The 12,567-nt window shown below is 34.9% G+C and overlaps 1 protein-coding gene across 2 annotated transcripts in view; it reads right to left on the reverse strand.

The window, feature by feature from the left end:
* The window catches only part of LOC106873408 (retinol dehydrogenase 7), a 35,739-nt gene extending 31,397 nt beyond the window's left edge, over positions 1–4,342 (reverse strand). Inside the window, exon 1 of one of the 2 annotated variants that reach the window (XM_014920761.3) lies at positions 4,211–4,342. The gene's annotated coding sequence lies outside the window, so the exon portion shown is untranslated. Of the gene's footprint in view, positions 1–4,163 lie in introns of both variants that reach the window. The other variant, XM_014920763.3, reaches the window with a different exon arrangement.
* Between the last annotated feature and the right edge of the window lie 8,225 nt (positions 4,343–12,567).

Genomic DNA, 12,567 nt, shown 5'->3' on the forward strand with positions numbered 1-12,567 from the left:
GAACTCATGCATATCAACACTGCCTACATGATTTCAAATTAACTTTGTCTTCCTACAAAAAGCCACCTAGCAGTCATCCGCATTATCCAGACTTCCAAATTTACAGATATTTAACCAAAACACTGAACCACTCTTTTTGCAAAGTAAACTCTCTCTCTCTCTCTCTTTCCACACACACGCACGCACGCACATACACACACACACACACACACACACACACACACACACACACACACACACACACACACACACACATATGCACGCATCCACGTTTGTAAAATAAGGAAGAGGAAAAAGTACTAAAGTACACATTTAGTGCAGTAACTATAAATTAACCCGCGTTATATGATTTTAATGAAAATTTAATTAAATATCTGTGTATAGTTATAATGAATTATAGTAAATTGTTATTGATTGAAAACAGACCAAGGTTTGTCAGTAACAAATGTCTCTATTAGAAAACTCTGTACATACAAATGCCTTGACATTGAGAAGTAGATATGAACCGTACCCTATGTCCGCCACCCCTTTTGTATAGTCGACAACCAAATAAAAGAACACAACAAAACACACAATAAAAAACTGATACTAGAATTTCAACCACTGCATTTTAGCCAATTGATGTAAGACAACCCTTGCAGCACATACTCCATCTGTCCGTAGACAACTGTCGTAACACCTGTAACGTAAGACATACAAACCACACCAATATCTAACAAAATAATGCAACTTGCATTGAGCATATTTTATTCACGAAATAAAACACCATATACAATAAACTACTGATCAAATCAAAGCGAAACTGCTCTAGTACTAAACGGTCAGTAGTATATTCCCAAATGATAATATTGTGCATATCTCAGTATCTGGTAGAGTAGTAGAAATACGTATAAAACAGTCGAAAAATATAATGTTGATAATAACAATCCTTTCTACTAAAGGCGCAGGAGGGGTTAGTCTATTATACCGATCCTAGTGCGTAACTAGTACTTATTTCATCAACCCCGAAAGGTTGAAAGGGAAAGACGACCTCGGTGGAATTCGAACTCAGAACGTAAAGATGGACGAAATGCCCTAAACATTTTGTCCGGTGAGCTAACGATTCGGCCAGCTTGCCGCCTTATATAATAACGACATTGATAATGATAACGATAATAATAATGATTTCTTATATTTGCCACAGGGGCGTCTAGTGAGGGAAACATTGCATAGACAGGTTACAGTTTGCAAGAGGGATTTCCATAAAATCGCGTGAGGGGTAAAAGGGGGACGAAATAATGAGATGAAAAGTAAACATAATATGCAAAATATATGAATAAATGGATGATACATTTATTTTTTGAACCAGTGGAAGACACTCAAGATGTCGAAATATTGTTCACGAGATAGCAAATGGCACTCTTCTTTTAATTTTGACTCTATATCTTCAGGAGGAGTTACCTCAATCCTTTCTATATAATAATAATAATAATAATAATAATAATAATAATAATAATAATAATAATAATAATAATAATAATAATAATAATTGATCAATTATTGATCAATAAAGCCATAACTGAAGACAGCCGCAGAAAGAAGAAAGGCCTCAGTATGGCCTGGGTGGACTACCAAAAGGCTTTCGACAGTGTTCCCCACACGTGGATTCTGGAAACACTAGCCATAAACAAGGTGGCACCAATTATCATAAAATACATAGAGCACTCAATGAACAAATGGCAGACAGTGCTACAGCTCCAAACAAAAGAGGGACTTGTGAAAATGAAAGCCATCCCCATTAGAAGAGGAATATTCCAGGGAGACACGCTCTCTCCACTCCTGTTCTGCCTGGCACTCACACCTTTAACAGAATTGCTAAATAGAACTGGATGCGGTTACAAATGCTATGGAAAAACAGTCAGCCACCTTCTATATATGGATGACCTGAAATTATATGCAAAAAACGACAAAGAGCTAGAAACACTACTACAGACAGTACACGGCTTTACCAAGGAAATAGAAATGAAATTCGGATTAGAAAAATGTGCCAAAGCAACCCTGAAAAGAGGAAAATTAGTTAAAAGTAGCAATATAACACTAGATAAAGCCAATGAAATAAGAGAACTAGACGAAAGCCAACCATATAAGTATTTAGGAGTCAATGAACTAGATAGGATACAACATACACAAATGAAAGAAAAAATAAAGAAAGAGTACTATAGACGAGTTAGATCAATACTAAAAACAGAGCTCAATGCTAAAAACAAGATAATGGGTATCAACACTTTAGCTGTCCCAGTTATAAGCTACAGCTACAACATCCTTAACTGGACACTAAACGAACTATGTAAAATAGACAGGAAAACAAGAAAAATAATGACAGGATATAGGATGCACCACCCAAAATCTGACATAGAAAGGCTATATATACAACGCACAGAAGGTGGCAGGGGTCTTATACAGCTAGAAAACTATTATAAAATAACCACTACAGGACTGCAAAAATACCTACTCCAGAAGCAAGGGAAACTAATACAAATAGCCACAAAACACGAGCAAAACAAAAAACTGTTTTCAGTATTTAAGGAAGCTGACAAATACAAACAAGAAATCAATCTACCTAACAAATACGAAGAAGAAGAAGAAGAAACAACAAAAGCTATAAAACAAATGAAATCCAAACTAAAACTAGAACAGCAACGGACCATGATAAAACGATGGCAAGAAAAGCCCCTACATGGTAAATACTGGGCTAAACAAAATGCGAAAGAAATAGACAGAGAAAAATCCCAGCAATGGCTGAGAAGCTCAGGACTCAAAGCAGAGACTGAAGGATTTTTAATTGCTGCACAAGACCAAAGCCTCCCCACCAGAAATTACCAAAAACACATAATGAAAAGAAATATAACAAGTAACTGTAGAATATGTAGAGATCGACAAGAAACAATAAATCATATTATCTCTGGCTGCCCAGTCCTGGCTAAGAAGGAATATATCCACAGACACGACAGAGCTGGGACCTATATACACTGAAAGCTATGCCAACATTATGGAATAACAACAGAAAAAAGATGGTATAAACACACGCCAGAAAAGGTCACAGAAAACGAGAAAGCAACCATACTCTGGGATATGCCAATACACACAGATAGAGAAATTAAGGCAAATAGACCAGATATAGTTGTGAAAGATCATGAAGAAAAAAAAATGCTTTCTAATTGATGTATCAATACCAGCAGATGACAACGTTTCTCTAAAAGAAATGGAAAAACTTTCAAAATACAAAGACCTGGAAATAGAGATAACTCGAATGTGGAATCTAAAAACAGAAACAATTCCTATCATAGTAGGTGCCTTAGGTATAATAAAAAAATATTCAGACAAATACATAACAAAAATAGCAGGACTTACAAATATATATAACATACAGAAAATTGCACTACTGGGTACTGCACACATCCTACGCAAAACACTTTCAATACAGTAGACATAAGAGCACCACAGCAAACCACAGCACATACCCAAGGCGCACAGAGCTGCGCTCGGTAGTGAAGTGAAAGCACGTTATAAAAATAAAACTACTGAATAATAATAATAATAATGATAATCGTGTCTACTATAGGCACAGGGACTGAAATTGTGGGGGTAAGGGGCTAGTCGATTACATCGACCCCGGTTCTTAACTGGCACTTATTTCGACTCCAAAAGGATAAAAGGCAAAGTCAACCGGAATTTGAATTCAGAACGTAAGGATGGACGAAATGCCGCTAAGCTAACAATTCTGCTAGCTCACTGCCTAAATAATAATAATAATAATAATAATAATAATAATGATAATGATGATGATGATGATGATGATGATGATGATAATGTTTCTTAACATCGGCACAAGGACACACGTTTTTGGGGAACTGTATAGTTAATTCAATGAAGCCCAGTACTTAAATGATGTTTAAAAAGAGAAGTAGTAAGAATAAAATCCAGCAAGGAAAAAACTAAAATGGATTTGGTCGGTATTTAAAGTCAGAACGTAAAACGATGTAATGAAGTAGTACATCTCCACCACTCCACTGATTTTCGGTGCTCTGCATTTATAAAACACGGAGTATAAGGATAACAAGACAATAGGAAGGAAAATAATATGGAGAAATCGAAATGAAAGATTTTAAAATATTAGGTCTTACCAGAGAGAAAACAGATGTAAAACGTATGATAAAGCATGTAACCTTACCTCCGTCTCTGGTGGAAGAGAAATACTGAAGATACACAACTGCTTTTAATGCTGTTACTACGATTACGACTACCACTTTCTCTGTTGCATTTCAGTTTGAGATCATTTAAATCTATATTTAGACATTAAAACTTGTAATCTAATATTGTAAACAACTGGCCTATTTATTTCCTCCCTCGAAACGACTGTATCTAGTAAAAAGTAAAAAAAAAAAAAAACGAAAACAAAAAAGAAACAACAACCAAAAGCAAAAACAAAAAGCGAAAAGTAAGAAAAAATAAAAGAGAGAAAGTAAGTAGAAAATGAATAGGAGTGAATATTATGCTCTTGGAAAATGACATATCACAGAGTCGGAGGCAACCGAAAAGATAGGTGTCAGCGATGGCAAACAGTTCGAAACTTGTCACTAACATTGCATTGTGTTTATAATAAATATATAATAATACAACTATCAGTTAAATACGCTTATTCTCTTTTATTGCATATCCTGTACTCAACAAATACATCAGATGCTTCTCTCTCCCACCTTTCTCTTTAACTCTCTCTCTCTCTCTCTCTCTCTCTCTCTCTCTCTCTCTCTCTCTCTCTCTCTCTCTCTCTCTCTCTTTCTCTCTCTCTTTGGAATATATTCTTAGTTTTGAAAACATGTTAGTGTATCCCAATAGCAAGAAAAGAACTCCTCTGACGCTCACCAACTATCGTCCAATCGCACTCACTTCAATGCCTCAAAGTAATGGAAATATCCAATTAGCGATAACATTCGCTAACACGCGCGCGCGCACACACACGCACACGCGCGCGCGCACAAAACAAAACAAAATTATTTTCTTCCAGGTAAGTAGAAATATAGAAAAAAGTTGAAAATGCACTAGAAGTCTTTTAGATGGTTTAGTTTTAAAGGCTACCCGTTTTCACAGATTTATCTTGTTTTTGAAAGTTAAATGTGATAGAAAGACGTGTGGCTATGCCGCAACTGCTTTCCTTCAGACTGGAGTTCGAAAATTCTGTTTTTATAGAGAGAACATGGCTCAAATGTGTATGATTAGGATACAATTTGATTGGTAGAGGATGATCACGTGATTAGGCTTAGAAATTATTGCAAGTTCCCCGCTGTGCGTTAATGCCATGTGACAATATTTTTTGCGTCGAGATTTAAGGCTGACACACTTGAGTGAACGTGTCTAGTAACAGTCCCAAACAACCAAGGCTCTCTAAATTTAATCTGTCAAGTATGGTAGAAGATGATCACGTCGTTGAGTTTCGAAATATTTGTAAGTTTCCCGCTACGTCTGTGCGTTAATGTGAGGTTGACACGATTGAGTGAACGTGTTTATTAAGTCCTCAAAGTCAAGTGGCAGAATAAGTCTGTGTGTGTGTGTGTGTGTGTGTGTGTGTGTGTGTGTGTGTGTGTATGGTTGGTGGCAGAATAAGTATGTATGTATTGGTGAAGGTATTTTGTTAAAGTTTATTCGGTAGTGGTTTCTATTGTTTATTTGTATATAAATGAATAGAAGTGTATATTGTATGCCCGCGAAAGTATTTGTGTATAATCAATATAAAAATGTTATCATGCTACAAGATAACAGAATATTTAGGCTATGACCTCCTTCATTCATTTGTTAAGGACTTTTTGTATGTATGCCTGTATTGCATACATACACACACGCACACACACACGCACACGCATACACACACATATATATCTGAAGTCATGTCTGTAACTTTCTACCGATAAAAATATCAAAGAGTATATACTCATGTACTGAATCCTACCTCTTCCATTTGTTCCATCTAACACCCCCCCCCCATACACACACACACCCCTTTTATCTTTCTGTCTTTTAGCTGTTTCAGTCATTGGACTGTAGCCATGCTGGAGCACCGCCTTGAATGGTTTAATCGAACAAATCAACCCCAGGCCCCAGAACTGACTTTTTTACTGGTACTTATTCTATCGGTTCTTTTGTCGAACCGCTTAGTTATGGGGACATAAACCAGTACCAGTTGTCAATTAGTGAAGTGTAATATATATATATATATATATATATATATATATATATATATATATATATATACATATACATATATATATATATATATATATATATATATATATATATATATATATATATATATATATATATATATATATATATATATATATGTCAATATCTAAGAAGTTAAAATGATGGAACAAAGAGAGCTCAAAGAACATACAAAACAATCTGATTAGCCTTACCGACTTCAATAGAAAACTAAAGGAAATAAAAGATAAAATATTAGTAATTTAGAAACAAAATAACACGAAACAAAGTAACTCCAGAACACTGTTCCATCATCATCTCAGAGCTTGTTCTTCCCTACCTAACTGCATTAACATAACAAAACACAAACCACAAACCAAAAATAGCAGTATCATCAACATTACTAAATTCAAATTCAGTCAGGATTGCACAAAACCAGAGTTAAGTACAGAGGATCATGAATTATTACTCGCCGACGGGAGTAATAGTTCATATCATATCTGCTCTATTTACGAACAGCACATAAGAGTTATACAAAAATAGACTGTACAGTGTACAAAATGCAACATGCCTTGGCGAAGATTCATCGCCTCATGTAATAAATCATTGCATATTAAGTATATGCAATATAGTCCTCATGTAGGTGATGGCATGATACATATGAAGTGTTAGACATCCGGCAGCGTTCATTGATCGACTGACTATCTACTATCAGTAGACGTCTACTCAATCAGACTGACCGTGGGTTGCTCAACAACTATTTCAAGAGATTTGTGCTACCTAAATTGGAATGACAAGATGTTATTAAATATATAATTAGCTACACAAATCCTATTGCTAAGGAACTGGTGAAAATGACGATAAGCTATATAGGGAAATACTTTGTATTGGTTATCGTAAACTGCAATGACAAATGGAAATACACGAGGTGGATCTTACGATAATGCTTCACAAAGGACCTTACCATAATGCCTCATAGGGAAATATAATCAAAGATAAAACACGGCTATTTTAATTCGGAAGATTTAAATTAAATTCCATTTTCCTATTGTTTCCTGAATTCTCACGCTTTGACTAGCCCTAATAGTCTTCTGGACATGAGCTGTTAATCTAAACTCTGATAATCTTCCGGGCTTAAACTATTTATCTAAATTCTGATTGCCTTCCGGGCTTGAACTGTTAATATAAACTCTTCTAATCCTCCCTGCTCGAACTGTCAATCTAAACTGATAGTCCTCAAAAGTTGAATTGTTAATCAAAACTCTGATTGTCTCCTGCGCTTGAGCCATTAGCCTAAACTTCCTCTGTGAAAGAAATAAAGTTATTGAAAAATGATTGAATCCAGTGATTTTTATTTCAAGAAAACAATATTTTGTTTCAAGCCACTAAAAATAGTTTCAGATGGTTATTTTCTTACTAAAGTACCTCTGTCGTCACGTTATCTTTATTGATCATCATGTCTTAATTCTCCAAATCATGCTGTCAAGACGGTAAGTGAATACTGACAACACAATTTATATCTTTATATCTAGTTATAACGTTTTTTTCATCGGTGCAATATTTCAATTTTAGAATAGGTAATAGAAATGGAAAATTGGGACATTCATGTCTTTCCGAATTGCTTCAGTAGCCTAAGTGCAGTAAAATATCTACACCTAGGAATCGAGATCAAATTTACAGCTTCAGCTGGTTGAGAGCTTAGATGTTGTAGCATGTTCACTGCTTGTGCATGAATTATTTTATTAATTATATTTATTTAACTTTTATACACTGTGCAACGTTATCAGTTTCCAGTTGAAATATTTAACCTTGAACTCTAATCACATACTGAAATATTACCGAGGAATAAATAAAGAGAAATCTGCCCGGGTCGACATTGCCTTTCGTTACTCTGATATCAATGAAACCGATATGTTCTGAAGCTAGTTCAATCTATCATTCTCCTCCTTTGCAAGCGTTTATACTTATATTTACATTAGCAGTTATTTTTCATATTGACTACATTATTCACCACCCACAGGGAACATGATAGGGTAAAAGGTAACCGTCGTGATTTTAATCTTCATTTAGAGTGACTGTATTTCGCTCTCACCATTGAGGCCCCTGGGAAAGGCATGAAAGCTCACATTCCATCTCTTCCACCCTAAATTGCGTAACCTGAAATTAAACAAAAGAAAACATTATTCATCACTCAACATATATATATATATATATATATATATATATATATATATATATATATATATATATATATATATATATATGTATATATACAACACACGCGCGCGCGCCTGTATGGATACATCCACTCCGGCTTAATTCTTGTCTGATCCGTTTTATGGAACAGATATTTCAAATTTGTATTGGAGATCAATTGACTTGATCTAAAAGTAGTTTCTATTAGGAATAAGAGATGAATACTTTAAGACTGACTTGAACAAATATATCAAAGGCTACCATTTCATATATCCACAGATATTTCGTGATGGAATCTTTCATAACGATAATCTGGAAGCAATACAACAAAAATGCAAAGTAAATATATTTTCATGCTGTTTTTTTTTTCACTTATAGGACCCCTCCATCTTCCGAAATAATCGATTAATAATTTTCCATCTTGTAGCGCAAAGAAACATATTTGATTATTCTTCAAAGCAATTTAATCCTTTCCACTTCTTTATCCCAGAGCGATTAGTCTTCAGACTGTTTATTTTTGTTGCTTTCCCTTTTTCAGATAGAGAGAATAACAGCAAAAGTTATGTATTATGTAACATACCTTCAATATAAAATACGACAAAAGTATAAAAATTTTGATATATTTTGGTTATTTGACAGGATTTATACTTATAATTGTTATATCATGTATATACCGATGTCGTGAAGAGTATATGCCAAGACCTTATGTGAGGTCATTGTGTTGTGAAGACTACTTATCGAGATCTCATGGTGGATGTCACGCTATATTTCAGATTTTTCTTGTAAAGGCTGTAATATTCTATAGTTTATTTACTTCAGTACACACAATTTTAATAATTTAAAAATGAAATTTCGAGGAAAAAAAAAAAAAAGAAGAAAAAATGAAAATACCTGAAGTCCTGAAACTTATTTCATTTTTACCTTTGAATATTAGATTTCGTTTAAAATGTTTTAGTTTTATCAATTTGAAATTTTAAACCGAAACAAAGTAAGAAATATAAATGAAAGACTAGCCTGGGTTACAGTTATGGAATTGCAGTGCAACAGGTACTGTATTCCTCCTTTTTGTTTGTTCCTTTTCTCTCTTTTCTTTCCTTGGATCGATGATAATAATAACAAGATGATCGGAAATTATTTGGACACAAGAAGAAGCATGTATTGCAATGAACATTATACCTTCATATTTGTCTTGTGACTAACTTCAATGAATAGAAAAGTTTTACTGACAGTAGATTCTATTTTTTAATCTGAACGGAAAACAGTTGCAATATGTAACATATTAGATAAGACTAACTAGGCTGTAATGGAATTTGCAATCTTGTGAAGGAGATTAAGTGGATTTTATTGTGATTCATTGTGATGTACATTGTCGTTGAACTTCCTTAGAGATAATCCAAAATAGCTATGTATATTGCATACTCAAACAGAAATCTTAAATTGGTGCAAAGCTGCGTGGGAAGTTGAAGAATGAGTAATATGAGTTGGGTTAGATCTACATGGAATGTAGTAGGAGTACTTTATAAGCACGCACGCACACACACATACACACACACACACACACGCACACAAACACACACACACACACACACACACACACACACACACACACTCATATACACAAACACAGAGTTCTTACGTCAGAGTGAGAAACAAAATATGCTATAGTAGATTTATAGTCAACTGAATCAAACACCAATGTGTGCCTGGTACTTATTTTATCTGCCCGCTAAGAATGGAAAGCTAAGTCAATGTGGCAAACTTCGAATTCTAAACAAAGAGGAGAAAAAGCAAATCACTGTAAGGGTACGACGCCAGAGCTTCCTTGTCCCTTGCTCTCAGATCCCATTTTTAACATGGTGTATTTGTGTATATAATCATGCAGGCACATAAAATTGAAACAACAACAACGATAATAATCCTTTCTACTAAAGGCACAAGGCCTGAAATTTTGGGGGCGGGGACTAGTTGATTATATCGATCACTGACGCTTAATTTATCAACCCCGAAAGGATGAAAGGCAAAGTCGATCTCGGTGGAATTTGAACTCAGAACGTAGGGACGGGCGAAATACCGCTCAGCATTTCGTCCAGCGTGTAACGATTCTGCCAGCTCGCCGCCTTAATAATAATAATAATAATAATAATAATAATAATAATAATAATAATAATAATAATAATAATAATAATAATAATAATAATAATAATAATAGTAATAATAATAATAATAATAATAATAATAATAATAATAATAATAATAATAGTAATAATAATAATAATAATAATAATAATAATAATAATAATAATAATAATAATAATAATAAATGCCCTAATGCAGTACCAGGCAGTGGCTCTCATTGCCTTTAATCTTAACTGATTGGATGTGTTATCATGTACATTGTTTTGTCTTGGTATAAAAGATGGGCTATAGTTAATTTTCTGCTCAATACCACATTTTTGTTTGTCAGTTGTTTGACCTTAACCAGTTGAAAATGTCCCTTAGTGGCTGATGATATGTGCATCTCTGATCATGAGCAGAAGTAGTGAGGGAGCATCATGGCCATGTGTTGAGGGGAGTTCTCTGGGGTTTGAATAATTCACCTCTGGAAACATGGGTGTTTTATTCATCATCCTTAAAAGAAACCTTATTCAGGGCCCTTTTGAGCGGAATGGGCTACTCGCCCTGAAGAAATTCTAGCTGGGCTCCACTTACAAGGTCATGGGCTGTTTATCTTGATACGAGATCACCATGTCGTGCACATATGGTTGTGATGCATGTGCCTGGTGTTCCCTTATCAGACGGGTAGTCATGATAGGTATATTGGGCTTCGTATATTTTTACCCGAGTGTCACTTAGATGGCATGCGCTGCCGTCTCACCCAATAATAATAATTATAAAATACTACTACTACTACTAATAATAATAATAATAATAATAATAAGAAGAAGAAGAAGAAGAAGAAGAAGAAGAAGAAGAAGAAGAAGAAGAAGAAGAAGAAGAAGAAGAAGAAGAAGAAGAAGAAGAATATGCATTGGCTCCCATGGCGTCTGATCTTAACTGATCGGACGTGCTATCATGTACATGTAGATTGGAAGTATTATCTGTACATGTTTTGCCTTGGTACATGTTTTGTCTTGGGCTACTGCAAATATTCTGCTCAATATCACAGATTTGCTTGTTGGCTGCTTGACCTTAACTAGTTGAGCTTGTCCCTTAGTGGCTGGCGATATGTGCATTTCTGATCACGAGCAGAAATAGTGGGGGAGCATCATAGCCATGTGTTGAGAGGTATTGTTTGGGATGTAACTAATTCACCTCTGGAAACATGGGTTTCTCGTTCAGCAAAATTTTCAATTTTGTTTTGAAAAATAGTTTAAAAACAAACATGACAATATCCGCCTTACCCAATGTGAGGGAAAGAGAAATAAGAGAAAACTATAAGAGAGAGCGGCAGCACACCACAGAGTTCACCCTTCACGTGGAAGGGGAGGTAAACACTCTTCAAGCTCAAAGGACTACACCTTTACTAAGACGACAGAGAGCAACAATAATAATTTCAGCAGCAGCAACAGTAGTAACAGCAACAGCAACAACACCACCACCACCAACAACAACAACAACAACAACAACAACAACAACAACAACAACAACAACAACAACAACAGCTACACCACCACCACCATAACAACAACAAAAATATTGACACAGTGCTAGAAAGTAAGAAATATAAGATGCTGTAATATTCAGACTGACAGAGTAATAGAAGCTAGAAGGCCTGATTTAGTAGTAGTCGATAAAGAGAATAGAAAGTGCCAGATAATTGACTCTACAGTCCCAAATGATGAGAGAATCAAAATGATAGGTATAGAGAAAACAGCAAAGTATCAGAACTTAGCCATACAGGGGCTTTTGAAAGTGCGGGCAAAATGTTTCACTGTAGCTAGAAGTGCATGAGGAAATATCCCTAAATATTTGAACAGATGGATAGAAGAAATAGGTATAAAACTCAGTTTAGCGCAACTCCGGAAAATATTATTATTAGGGACAGCTAGGATGCTTAGGAAGGTTCTTGTCATTAAAGGTTATTTGTAGTCTGATGTTAGGATTTTTTCTAACAGTCTAAACTGCTGTGTGTAAATG

This window comes from Octopus bimaculoides, chromosome 8 (assembly GCF_046866305.1).
Source record: "Octopus bimaculoides isolate indiv1 chromosome 8, ASM4686630v1, whole genome shotgun sequence".
Classification (NCBI taxonomy): domain Eukaryota; kingdom Metazoa; phylum Mollusca; class Cephalopoda; order Octopoda; family Octopodidae; genus Octopus; species Octopus bimaculoides.